Genomic DNA, 13,908 nt, shown 5'->3' on the forward strand with positions numbered 1-13,908 from the left:
TTTTGACTCTTACTTCAGCAAGGTGACAGATAAGTTCCTTTTGGAGATTTAGGTTTGTCCAAGTTAAAATCTGCAAGAAAGAAGCAGGTGAAAACTTTGTAGAATTGCCCCCCTTGTCTGATGAAGAAATGCAAGGCCAAGAGCAGAAGTAATCATTCCAAATCCCTCAAAGCAGCCTAATCCTGACCATCAAACATCCTGTTAGATATGCTGGGTCAAATTTAGTCCTGCTGTAAACTAATGCAACAACGTTTAGAGGAGTCTGGCTTACATCCATTGATGAATATCTATTTGTCTCTGTTTGCTTACATAAATGACCTCAGGAAAAATAATATTATTCATTTGGGCAATTTCTTCATAAAAGCAGCCAATTATATTTCATATGGGCTTCATAGGTTTAACTCCAAATCTATTGCACTTAACAATCTCATTTCCATGGGCTATGCAAGAGGACTCTTATGGACACTGTGACTGTCATTTGTCACAGTATTCACCTGCTTCTTTCTTTCAGATTTTTAACTTGGACAAACCTAAATCTCCAAAAGAAACTTATCTGCTACCTTGCCGATGCAAGAGTCAAAAAAACAAAATCATTTGATTATAATGGAATATTTTAGGACCCAGGGAAACACGATTTTAAATTTTGATCTGCCTCAGGCTCCCAGTATGGCACTAGATAAGTCTCTTAGGTCTGGGTCTATTGCAGCTAATTCTTGCTATATCACTGGAAGTCCCTATGAAAGGAGCAGGGTCTACCTTAGGAAACTGTTTTACCTTGGAGGCCAGTGAAGGGAGCTGGGAGTCTGAATAAATTACCCTTCTTTGTTGCCTGTGTTTCTCCACAGACTATGCAAAAGATTTAGTCTGCCAGCTTAGATAATTCTGCTAAGTGCTTAAAGAAACCCAGGAATAGTCTAGGCTTTGACCTTTGCATGGGGTTTTTTTAGATGTGCAGAGATACTTAGCATTTAGTCCACACAATAGCACTGCCAAGAAAAATATTAAATATAGTGAAGTAATGAGATCCATCCTTCTATTCCTGATAGAGAGGTGGATGGGTATGTAGGCTCTAGAGGAAAATCTGAAGGTTGGTTTGAAAAATGACACAGAAGTTGACCTGGATCTTTTAAATCTGCACAGGATCTCCTTAGGTTTCAGAATATTAATAAGCCTGTAGAATAATGGCATAACTGAGTTTTGTAGCCAAGAAGATTGAAGGTCAGAAGAGAGAATATTACCTTTTTCTACAAGCCTTGCCTTGGTTCATAAAAACAGAGCTTAAGATTGAAGCTTGAGATTAAATCCCAAAGTCCACATTTGGGATGATTTGTGAAATTCAATGTGAGCATTTGCAAAATGTTCATGTTTACATTTCTCCTTGCCTCTTGTTGTTATCTTCCATCATGAGGTGCAGGTGTTAGAGCACAACTACAACCTCACTGCACTCTCTGTGCTGTTATGAGCTTTTGATCACTTTAATCACTGTACTTAAGAGTAGCTTGATCTATTTTTTCCAACTAATTTGACATTCTACAAGGTAAGAAGATAATTAGTGGTGCCTGCTCTACTGAAAGAATATGGTATTTCACTTATTCCCCCAAGAGCATTATAGTTTGGATATAGCCACTGTTAGATAGAAAACAATGCTTCTTTCTTAAAGAACGAGAAGTAAAAGACAACTTTGAATAACCTCATTATGCAGCTTGCTCATGTTTTATTTTAGTTCTGTCTTTGATTCAATGCAAGCAATGAATTTTAGCTTTCCTTTGCCCTCATAGATCCAGCTGCTGGAGTAGTCAGGGCTAGTTACCTACGTGTCTCTCTCTTATGTATGTTTGCTGACTTCATTTGGCAATAGGCTCAGGTACATGGCTGAAAACTAGGTTTTCTTGTTTGGGACATGGTTTTGCGTCCGTAGGATGTTTTAAGCAGGAGGTTCTGCTACTTTTACTGCCTGATCTTATCTGAGCCACTTAGAAGGTACCAGCTGTCTGAGTATTAGCTAATTGCACAAACTGTGTGTGCTGTGCATGCTTTCATAAAAGATAGGAACGGCATCAGAGGAGTAATGCTTTCACCTTCCCAAGGGGACTCTCTGGCTGTGTGACCTGACAGCGTTACATGGCTCATTGCAGAACAACACTGGTCTGCTGCCTCTTGAACAGCAAGTCTGACCTTTGTTTAGACAAACCATCTGCTTTCTCTGCTCTCTCTCACTCTCTCTGATCTACAGTGACAAAGGAAAAGGGATGGTCAGCAAAACTTCAAACACCGAGAAACATTTCAGCCTGGATTTGCTGAGGTGCCTGGGATCCCAGCATCCCCTGGGAAGTGGTGGCTATATCAGAGCTCTCCAGTGTGTTCACAAGGAGAAGATCCTTTTGTAGCCAGCCAGGCAGTTTCTTTGCTCTGAAAACTAGGCATGATGCACTGCTAGGGGCGGGCTGAATGGAAACAGAGGTTGCTTCAGAAGCTCCTTTCCAGGTTTTGATGATCAGCACACTTTCCAGTGCCAGCAGCACTCTTAAACCTACTTCAGGACTGCAGTGTTGGTAAAGCATTTGCAATCTCTCACACAAGTGCCCTCTTACCCTTCTCTTTTGCAGAGGTCCAGGTAATCCATCCCTCCCCATCATCCCACAATTGCACTGCTGGGAAATGAGATGCTGTTAGGTCAGTGCTGTACCACTGAGTAGTCCCCTGCACTGCTTTGTGTTTCTAAGTGTAACAGTGGGAAGGCATTGAGTGTATTTGGATTTCCCTTTCCCTGGGTTGCTCTGCAGGGAAGGAGCTGCTGTGTGTCACTGTCCATTAAAAATGGCTGGGTTTCACTGGGTAGATTCAACTGAGCTCACAACAGCACAGTCAGAGCCAGGGGATCCTCAGCTCACCAGGACAGACTGGCCACTGTTCTTCTGCTCCCCTCAGCTTCCTTCTCTCCATGGAGGTGGGCTGCTATAGCTGAGAAAGCAAAGAGTTGAAAGGATTCAGGTCCATCTCAAGACACCTCAAGGTCTGTCTGAGGGCAAGGCAAATGTGCACCACTTCACTAAACTTCCAAACTTTAGGGTTTTTTTAGAATTGGAATACGTGCTTCTGCTTGTATAAATCCTGCAGCCTCCCTAGCAGGAGCAAAGAGCCTCGTGTGTAGCACACACAGCTCTTTGGAGCATCCCAGGGCTTTATTAATTCTTTGCACCTATGTTACAGTAGTGTGCAGAGTTCCCAATGAGTTCCCCAGGCCTCACTGTGCAGATGCTGGACTGCAGTCAAACCCGGCCCTAGAGGGGTTGGTGATGGTTCCAAGTCTTCCAGCTGCTCTCAACAGCCTGGGAGTGATACCTTTAATGTTTCTGGAACCAGATGCTGATGCCAGTAGGGACTGAGCTGAGAAGCCCAGAGCTGCTCACACCACTGTGACTTGTAGTCCCTATTTAGCTTGTACATTAAGGAACAAAACGAGGGTTACCTGTTGATAGTGCACAGAGTCTATCAAAGTTCCAGTCTCTATCAGTCATGGGATGAACTGCTCATTATAGAACAAATTTTGTAGTAAATGAATGGTCAAATCCCCAATGCTCCTCAGGTAATAGGATTTCTTCCACCAGCATATCCTAAGTGAAACCATTAGCCTGTCCATTAGAATGACAGGACAGATGGCTGTCTGTGGATGGACAGTTGTTAGAGGAGCAGTGTGGGATTCTTCTTACTCAAGAGCTGCTGAGATGTTTGATCTTATACTACAGAAACCACATACTTCAAAGGCAACAGGATCTAGGCCATAAGGAAGCGAAGATGGGAAAAAATCAATCCACCTTGTCAAATAAACTTGTGTCTGGAAGCACGTGCTTAAGATAGTGATGTGTTCTTTGCATGCATAAAAATTAACAGTCTGGTGAGAATCAGTATTTTTTCATTATGATGAAGTCCTGGGGAGCACATGTGCTGCCTATTATCAGAGAGTCCAGGCCCAAAGCTGCTGCCTGCGGTGCCCTGAGGATCCTTCACTGTGGCCACAGGCTGAGATCTTTGTTACAGTCACCTCTCTGCCTTCTCTCCCCTACCTCTCTTTGCTCTGACAGATAGTCAGGCTGCAGTGAGGGTCACATCCACAGCACACCCCCTGTGCCCACACCCTGAATATCTTAAATGTTATGTAAAGAGCACAGAGGGGTTTTTTTACAAAGAGACAGCTTTGCATTTCCTGGCTTCTCGCTGCAATAAATTGGCAGATGATGCTCTAATGAGAACAATAATGCACCCACCCTACCGCCTTCAATCACTTATGGGCTCTTTTGCAGCTTGTGAAAGGCTCTAAAAGCTTTCACCAGACAGGTTGTCTGATTTTTAGGGAGTGTCACTAGCGCTGTTTACCCTAGACAGGCAGAAGCCTGTTTTTACAGTGCGTGGCTGCTGGAACAATTAATGTCAGAGTAAGTGACCAATATCTAGTCTGACCCAAGAAGTGCCTGATTCCAGGGATTTTACAGCAATTTCAGCAGTGGAGGCTGCCTCTAAGCAGCCTATCTAAACTGAGCACTTCAATAAACTTCTTAATGGGTGGTGTGCTGGGGTGCAACCATCTGGCATCAGATGTGCTGTGCCATTTTGCACCAGCTGATGGTCAGCACTAGTGCTTGCTGGTGTGCTTGCTGGTATGAGCTGTATTCTCATGACAGTGATCTATGTTCTCAAGTTTTTTCTACTCAGATACACATGCAAGGGAGAGATCAGTGCTTCAATTTGCACAATTGTTTCCACTTGTTCAGCTCTCCAGCTTCAGACTCGGGACCATCTTTACTCTTTGTTAAAAAAGTTACTTGGCAGCTCAGATGAACTCCCATGGGAGGTTATCACCAGTTTGTGATTAAAATTATCCACCAAACAGCTGTTTCTTTGGAAGAAATGTGTTTTATTAATCTGTAAACCCACAGCAATTAAAATTGGGGTTTGAAACAACAACAGCAAAAAGCTGTATGCATCCTATCTCACAGTTCAGCATGCCATTTCCCATGTGCTCTGCTTTTCTCCTTTTCCTGCAGCATCTCAGTCTGAGCCACTGAACTGACAGGTGATCTTTTACGACTTTCAGTTTACCTTTGTCTGCTTTAGGACCCAGAGCCAGTCTCTACTTATTTATGCATTTTTATCTGAAGGGGAATCGACTCTATTTTAATTGCACATGAACGGGATGATAATAAAATGTTAATTGCTTTTTTTGCCCGTGCACTGATCTATATCTGGCAGAATTTGCCCTTGATGATCCTAGAATGTCAGCACCACTGCAAACAAATAAACACAGACATGCCATTCGCATTAGTATCCAGGTATCTCTCCCATTGTTCCCAGGCTGTTCGATGCTTTTTCACTTCAGCAGCTGCATGCAGCACCACTGATGTGGAACAGCTCAGCACATATGCTAATATCGTATATTCGCTATACTGGCCATCACTACTTGGGAGGTAACATGGGATTTCTTTTGGAAGAAGGTGGTGTCTTTCTTTTGCAGGACTTAAATCTTCTTATTGATTCAACCACCTAGAAATGGCCCACTCATCTACCTCAGAGGAATCTTTGGTTTGCAATACCCTGTTAAAAAGGGGAGCTGCTCAAACATGTATCCGTCATCCATAGCCTTTCTATATCCTGCAACATACCCACTGCTGTGATAACTGAGCACCTGTCAAGTTACTATATTGCTAGCCATGAAGTCCTCTTGAATTTATCAACAAAGAAGCTTACACTGCTGCCTGGCAAGCTTTTGTGACTCAACCTTGACCTCCAAGGGTCTTCTTCTCAGGGCGAGAAAGCATCAAATTCTCCTTGCAGATTTAATCACTGTTTCCTCTGCTGCAGGCTCTGACTGACAAGATGGTAGAGATATCTTTAGCTCAAACAAAATCGTCTGAAAGCAGTCACTGCTACAAGACACAGACCACACACTTGCACCATAGGTTGTGTTTGGTATCCCAGGTTCCCAAACAACACACACAGCAAAGCGGAAGACTGCCCACAGCCTGAGGCCACCAATGATCATCAATGTCAGTCAGCCACCTTCCACATGCTAAGACTCTGGGCCGTATTTGAACTGCTCGCCCAAGTGCAAGACACTCTTTATACCCTCACTGTCCTTTGAGCTTCAGAAGGATACTTATAACCTTGTAAAAAAAGGAATGAAAAAGAGCCATGTCAATAAGGCCTCAAGTGATACTAGACTGTAACTAGAAACCATCAGAGGAGAGTGCTGAAAGGTTCCTGTCTCTTAACACTAAATAGTTCCATTATAACTTCTAGTAAAAGCAAATGTGATTTGTCTATGCATTGATGTCTTTCTCAAGTAATGCTTTTCTCAGAAGTTCCGTTTTAAGGCATCTCCCTTTCTTCTTCTGGGTGCTCCCTGTTTCCCAGAATGTGTCCCAGAGTTGGAGACAATTCTGTTGCTGAAGATGCTGCATTTCTCACCTGCTGATTGCAATTAACCATGGCCAGCTGGGGCCTGGTGAGCTGCTGAAAAGCTAACAAGAAGAGGAGACCAGCATGAGGCCTCAGCAGCACATATGCTGAGAATAAAAAAGAAATGCAGGGCTGTGCTCCTGAGGTGGTTCCTCAGCAAAACAAGGTTCCCAAGGCCCAGCGCTTGTGGAGGCTCAGCTTGCTCCTCACGCTCTTTCATGTTGTCATTACTTGTTTGCCAGAAAGAAAACGTGGGGAAATAGAGGCTGTTGCAAAAAACAAATGCAACCATGGTCTTGTTAAGAAATCCTCACAGTCACTCTTATCCTGAGGCAGCATCAATCATCACAGCGGATGTTACCTTTGATGTGGTGGTTGCCACACCAGGGGTATACCAGGTGAGCTCTGGAGGTGGGCAGGGTCACCCCCGTCCCCTGCCCAGCCTCCTGTGATTGAAGCATCCACATGGGCTCTGAAGAACAGTTCCCAGTAATCTTTACCTCATTCTTCACCTACTTGTAAAGAAGCCTATAGCAATGCTGACTTATCTGCTGGGGTCAGGCAGGTTTTCATCTCAGATGTCCAAGTGAAATTCCCCTGAAGTCTGTGAAGGTAAGTCAACCTTTCCTCTGTGTGCCCCAGGAAACCATCTCAGCATTCTCTCAGAGGTTCATAAACTGCCCAGTGCAGAAGATGATGCATGAGAGGCATGCACCTTATCATTCCTGAAAACACCAGAGCATGATTATTTCGGAGGAAATTCTGTGCACAGCAATTATGACCCACAGGCTGTTCTCTCAAAGCAATGGGAGGCAGTAGTTGCATCTGCTTAGAAATTCCTAACAACCCCCAAGCCAAGGTGTTAAGAATGTACACGCTAATAAGGTCTTTCCCAGGACCTATGTCTGCCCCTTCTTCTTAAATAAAAAAGCAGTGAGAAGGTTCGCCTTTAAAACCAGAGACTAGAGCAAGGGTGAACCTCAGACTGAAAAGAAACCCCTCCACCTCTGGGCCCCAGGGATCTCCATAGCCCACCAACAGATTCCTCACGCTGCACCAGCGCAGCAGCTCAAAGGATGCCAAGCCCTCTGCTCCCCTCTCCCTCAGCGCTCCATGCAGAGGAGAAGGCATCTCTCCATGCTCCAAAGGCAGAGACGGGGGCTGGGGAAAAGGGGTAAAAAGCAATTCTTTTATGAAGTGCAGGAAGACCTTTTGCAGGCCGGGTGGGTCTCACTTTCCTTACAGTGGGATGTCTGGATGCTTCACCCCTTGACAGCTGCTGTCAGGTGCAGGGGGCTGTGCCACTTGCTGGGAGTTGGGATGGTGGGAGGTCACTGCAGAATCCTGACCCCCCCACACTGTTGTCACCATCTCATCACTCACCATCAACCCCAGGCACAGGATCCAGAGGAGATACATGAGGGAAGGTGGAAGGCAGTCCCTGTGCCTAAGGGGTAACAGAATAGCACAGGGAAGTGATCCCCAGCAAAGAGGCCCTCTGCCCCCCTGACCCTCCTCCTCTTCCCACAGTAGAGGATCTTTCAGGCCACAACCCCCAAACCCCAGCACTGTCATCTTTGGCCACATCCACTACCTTCACAGTGGCCTCCTGGTGTCATGAGCCACCTCACTGTCCATCGTTCTGGGCCTTAAAAATACAGGGACCCTGGAAGCTGGCCCACAGTTCAGAGTTTTGAGGCTCTCTCATGATAAAAATGCTTGGGAACAAGAGTTCCCAGATCAGCATCATCTGGGAGTGGCAGAGAAGAGAGATGGTTGCAGAAGCAGCAGAGAAAGGTGAGAGCAGGGGGCACGATCAGCCCAGAGAAGTTGTGGATGCCCCATCACTGGAAGTGACCAAGGCCGGGTTGGATGGGACTTTAAACAACCTGATCTAATGAAAGATGTCCCTGCTCACAGCAAGGGGATTGGATGATCTTTAAAGGTCCCTGGAAGGAAAAAGTCAAACTATAACTTCCTGTAGAACTGCAGAAGAATGTAAAAGCTTACTAAGTTAAAGGAATGCCTTGAAGGATTAAGCTGTGCTCCTGTCCATGTTTATAGATGGAGTCCAGAGGTTTTCACAGTTCAGCCTCTGTGTGTAGGTAAAAGCAAGATGAACTCACACATCTGTATTTCGTGGCACAGCTCTTCGGTTGTTTGATTTAATCTGGGAAGGGTTTGGTGGATATAGAGGATCGGGCTGAGAAAAATGTAACAACTTTTACAGCAAGTCAAATTTTTTACTGGCAATTTCCACCTTTTTCTGGTTCTGTTCCCAGGGGATTCACAAAGGGATTTGGCACCTCTCCAGGTCATTCAGCACTTCGGAATGTGCTGTAAAATTATTTGCCCTGAGCAGCATTGCAGGAAAGGCATCCATCAGTTAACTTCATCGTCAGCCTTCTCTTCTGAGGAATGTGTTGCTGATGATGAGTCATAAAGACATTGATTTTAACATTTTCTTCGAATCATAATTCTATACATAAGATTACATAGTGGCTCTCAGGGATCTACTGAGTTTTTAAATCTATAGTCAATGCCTATTCTTCTCAGTTAAGTGCTATATAATGCATAGGATGACCTGGCAATTTTTTATTTTTATACACATTGCTTTTGGAAAATGGTGTCTTACATCTGAAAAATTAAGTTAATACAAAAAAAAGCTTTCTTTTTTTGGATGGTAGTCTTTGTTTTAAAAATTCAGTGTAATGGTTCAGTTGGGTGAAGCGGAGTGTTATAATTAAAGGTTAATATCCATCTTGAGTTAATATCAGAGGGATTCCCATCATGATTTGAGATCCCAGTGTTCTAAGTTGCTATAAATCTAAACCAATGGTTAAAAGTATAAAACTAAAAAGGAGCAAAAACCTAGGAGTGAAAATGAGGTGCAAGATCTAGTCACCAGGACTGTAGAATGACAGACATATTTCACAGTCTATATTGCTGTACACTCGTTTTTTTAGATAAATTCTTCCTGGCTATGCTAAAAAGTTATTATTATTGTTATTACTAGTAGTACTACTATTATCTCCCACTTTGTCTGCCAGAGTGAACTCTCAAACTCTCTTTCATTTAACTTCATTCCCTTCTTCTGGTCTTTACCTACAGAATGTTTGGAGAGCAGGCAACACTCCATGAACCTCTCTGAAACCCTCCAAATAGACAGCTGGCTCCCCAGATTTGGAGGCAGTGTGTTTTTCATGCACCAGGAAGCCTACCACCATGATGCTGTGCCATTTATGGAGAGAAGGTGAGCTGCTTCCCTAATATGAGTCTAGTGGAGAAGGTGAGAGCTTCAGGAACATACCAATGTCCACATTTTACTCTATTTGATGAGAATTTTATATTATGGGTGAACATTAGAGCGCTTGATGGACATTGACTGACTCTCTGGCAAACAAAATGCAGTCTTCACTTGTATAATTTGTCTTTAGTGATCATGAAGCCTGTAAGGAACTTTCCACCTTGATGCTGTCATCAAGGAAATAAAGCACTTTCACTTTGCAGAACTGATATTACAAAATCTCTCTTGCTAATCTTACATGCACCCACTGTAATTCACTGAGTCAAAATAATAAAATAAAAATCCCAAGACATTATTAAGGGCAGCAAGAAACAGAGGAGAAGTTGATCCAGGTTAGAACCTGACAGGATCTCGTCTCTGGCTTGTGTGTTTACTGGTCCCTGTCTCTCCTTTCCGTGTTTTTTTCCCAAGTACTTTGCATAATAAACAAGTGAGAGGTGGGAACCAAGATCTGCCTAAGTTTTAAAAGTAGATAACAGGATTGCAAAATGTGATGGTCAAATCTGAAAAAAAAAAAAAAAGGCAAACCAACAAACAAATGAAAATCCTGTCCCTTCACTCAGCAGCTCTTAAAAGTACTTTGAATATGATCAAAGTCAAAGTTGTTCTTGGCAACCTGCACGAAACGGGACATTTTTTGTTCAACTGGCCTATGTCTCACAGTAGCCTGGCAAGCAAGAACCCCACAGGGCTGGCTCTCACTTGGGTAGATAAGGAAAGGGGTATAAGACAAGTGATAGTAAAAGTACCTGAACCTGCTGCTTCCTTTGGGCTGTAAGGATTTTTGGTCTGTGGTTCTAGAACTGTTAAGATCACAAGTGCTACATAAATGCCAAGTATAGTATTCTTGGGACTAAAAAAAAGGCAATCTTTCCTTATCCTACAACTGTGAGGCCAAGGTAAATGCAACTGTTTAGAAACACTGCAGTCCTGATGCCCCTGGGGAATTTTAATGTGTTTTATAAACTTGTTTCCAAACCAAGCTATTAGGAAAACAAGATATTTCTCCATAAAGCCTTTCTTTTTCTCTCTTCAGGGACAGTACTTCGTGCCTTACAATGCTTTAACTCAATCAGAATCATCATTTTTATAAACAGACCATTTTTCATGACTTGCTTGATCAACTTGGGAAGGCAGCTTTCAAGAAATTATAGTCATACACAGGGAAAAAAAAATCTTACTCCATCTGTTGCGACCAGAGATGTAATAGAAACTGTGTCCTTTCTCTCAAGGTAATGCATAAGGAAAAATACAGACATATGCACTTGTTTTCCCTTCACACTCAGCTGCAGTTATGCAATATTACAGAGGGAACAAGCTCTTTCACAATGGATTGCAGAGTTAAACATTTTTTTTTTTTTGTACAGAAGTTTATGGTGGAAGATGCCAATATTTACCAAGACCTTCCCCTGTAGAGGAGGAGCTTTCAAGTTGGTGACTTTTGAATACTTAAGTTGGAACAAAGAGGGCCTCAAGGACACACAGCCCAAATAACCATGGTGAACTATGGCTTCACTGGAAGCCAACTGGTTGCTCCACAGTGAATCAGCTTTGGTGATGAACAAAAGGTTTATTTATCTTGGAGGTTTTAATTTACCACATTTATCTTTATATCCACCAGGTGGACTATATACATAAGGGGAATTGGGTTTGGGTTTACTTTTTGTCTCAGCACAGGAATGTCAAAAGGTTGACACCTGGAGCACACACGTAAAGGACTTGCTCTGAATGAGCGGGAGAGGATCCTCTCTGCTGACTCTGTCGAGGGGCTGGGAGTCAGCCAGAAACTTCAGGAAACTTCTGAGCATTGTGGGACTGCAGAGTGTTTTCAAGCACTCTCATGGCCTCATCAAAGCCATACTTTCTCACACGCATTCCCCAGACAGAAGTGAGAGGTCTCTTTCCCATCCCCTCCTCACACATATACTCTAACATGTAAAATATTCAGGCAAATAAACATTTAGCAGAGAGTCCAAAAAAAACCCCAAACGTATTCTGAGTCACAGTGGTCTCAAAGCAGTGCTGTCAAACTGGAAGTACAGAGAGCAATCCAAAGAAGTTTTGAGACTGCTGTTCTAGAGAAAATGTGGTGCCACACACCCCAGATAAAGCAAGCATGTAAAAGAGGAAATATCTGCTTATCTGAGAATTACTCAAACATGCCTCTTGTGGCAGGAAAGAGAGGCAAGGTCCTCAGATTTACCTACTAAAAAATTACCTCAAGCAGGTGTGTTACACTGCATAGAAATGGACTTTGCACCACAGCATGGATCTAATTCCACCATAACTCACAGGAATGGAGGGTTTTGGTTGTCTTTGAAATGTCTCTTACCAGCTCTCTACAGACTTTTCAGGTGGAAAACTCAGTTTCCTAATGACAGTTGAAAATTTTCCTTGATTGAGAAAAAGGGCACGCGTAGTTTCTTCCGCTTTTGAGGTCTCTGAAGCTCAGACTGTTGGGGAGGTAGTTAGAGTATTCTGAGTTTGAAAACTGTGAATAAAATGCTAAAATGCAAACGTAGTTTTAGAAAGTTACTGGTTTTGGCTGAGCTCTCACTGCAGATCAACAGAGGATTCTCCTTTGCAGGTGCTGGTGCAAGTAACACTTTTTGATAAAGAATTTTTTTTTCCAGTGCAGTGCTACCACTGTTAACAAACAACTCTAATCAATGTTCTGCATCACTTTCTGAGAAAAAGCATTAACTGGGGGATGGTGGTAGTGGTGGTGGTGGCATTTGCAGCAGGAAGGAGCAATAACAAGTAAAGCATCTCTGTATTTCTATAAACTGAAACAAATTGCATAAAGAGAGAGGAGGAGACTGACAAAGGGAGAATAGAAAAGAAATAGATTAAACTATCTACACTGGTCGTGGTTGTTGGAAGAGACCCTATGCTGTTCTCAAAGTATAAGTTAGCTACTCAAATTCCACCAACAGTACTGGGGATTTCTCTTCTGGGAAGTTGCACATGATATGGTGAACAAAGGGAAAATATTGTTAGTTTCTTATTATAGACTGTGAATAAGCAGCGTTCTGGGTATTAGTGAACATTGAATCAGAAGATTATCATGGAGTGTAAATTAACAAGTCCATTAGGAAGAAACTTGTAAGACAGAGAGAGCGGTTCTGTGTTTCCCGGTATTCCTCAGGGTGCAACAGTCACCCAACACCAGTTCGTTCAGGCTGGCATGTTTTCCGCCTCTCCTAGGCTCAGTTTGCCCCAGCAGAACTAAATGACCCCTTTCAAGATTGCTCAAGAAGCATATGAATATCTAGTTCTGGGTAACTGAGTGTCTCCCTGTCTCTCAGCCAATTTCCTTGACTACAAAACCGTCCTCCCTGCTTGATGCCTTATTTTAAAGCGAATCCTTGACCACGGCTGCACTCTCCACTACCACGTCATCAGCCAAGCCTGTTGCCTCCTTGTTGCCAGTAAACAACTTGATCACATTTATCACGTTATGATATTTTTGCCTCCTTGGTCGAACTCCTCAAATTGCTCGGTTTGCAGCAAAGCCACAACAGAACAACCTCTGCTGCCATTGCTGGTCCTGCTTCTTGCTTTCTGAGGTGCAGATGGAAATCTGACCTTCACCTTGGAGTGATTTCCCATTCATCATCAAGATGAATAGCTGTCGATCCACCCTGTGCTGCCTAAAGAGGTGCCTCGCCAGCGACTCTCGGTGCATTACTTCCCCCTCTGCACCAGCAGGACGACTTCTCTGCGGTGTTTGCACTGGGTGAATAGTGCTCATAATCTGAGGCTTAACGTCAAATATTTTCTGCAAGGGAAATAAAAATGTCAACAGGAAGTGAAATGTGACCTGATTAACAGTTAGACCTCTGACTCTGCTTCATTTTTGACTGATGTGGTGTTTTACAAGGATAATAATACCACCGATTCCTCTTAATTGATGGACCCTGATGGAAATATAAATTAAGCAATTAATACAATTCTCTGAGACTCATAAAAATAAACTATACATAGAGATAGTCATATTTATTTTTTGAATGACTTTAAAAACATGTGTCATACAAAACATTATAACATTTTTTTCTAGGCAAAGCCAAGGCAAGTTTGACCTCCTTAAGAGCCAAAATGAGCCAGAGGAGGTGATGCAAATGATCTGCCACAGACCTGGGCAGCTT

The 13,908-nt window shown here is 43.1% G+C and overlaps 1 long non-coding RNA gene across 1 annotated transcript in view; it reads left to right on the forward strand.

The window, feature by feature from the left end:
• Window positions 1-13,587, forward strand: part of LOC135407149 (uncharacterized) — a 33,572-nt gene extending 19,985 nt beyond the window's left edge. Inside the window, exons 2-3 of the long non-coding RNA XR_010426729.1 lie at window positions 9,565-9,706; window positions 10,797-13,587. This is a non-coding gene — a long non-coding RNA (uncharacterized LOC135407149). The remainder of the gene's footprint in view (window positions 1-9,564; window positions 9,707-10,796) is intronic.
• The last annotated feature ends 321 nt before the right edge of the window (window positions 13,588-13,908 follow it).

Source organism: Pseudopipra pipra, chromosome 2 (genome assembly GCF_036250125.1).
Source record: "Pseudopipra pipra isolate bDixPip1 chromosome 2, bDixPip1.hap1, whole genome shotgun sequence".
NCBI lineage: Eukaryota > Metazoa > Chordata > Aves > Passeriformes > Pipridae > Pseudopipra > Pseudopipra pipra.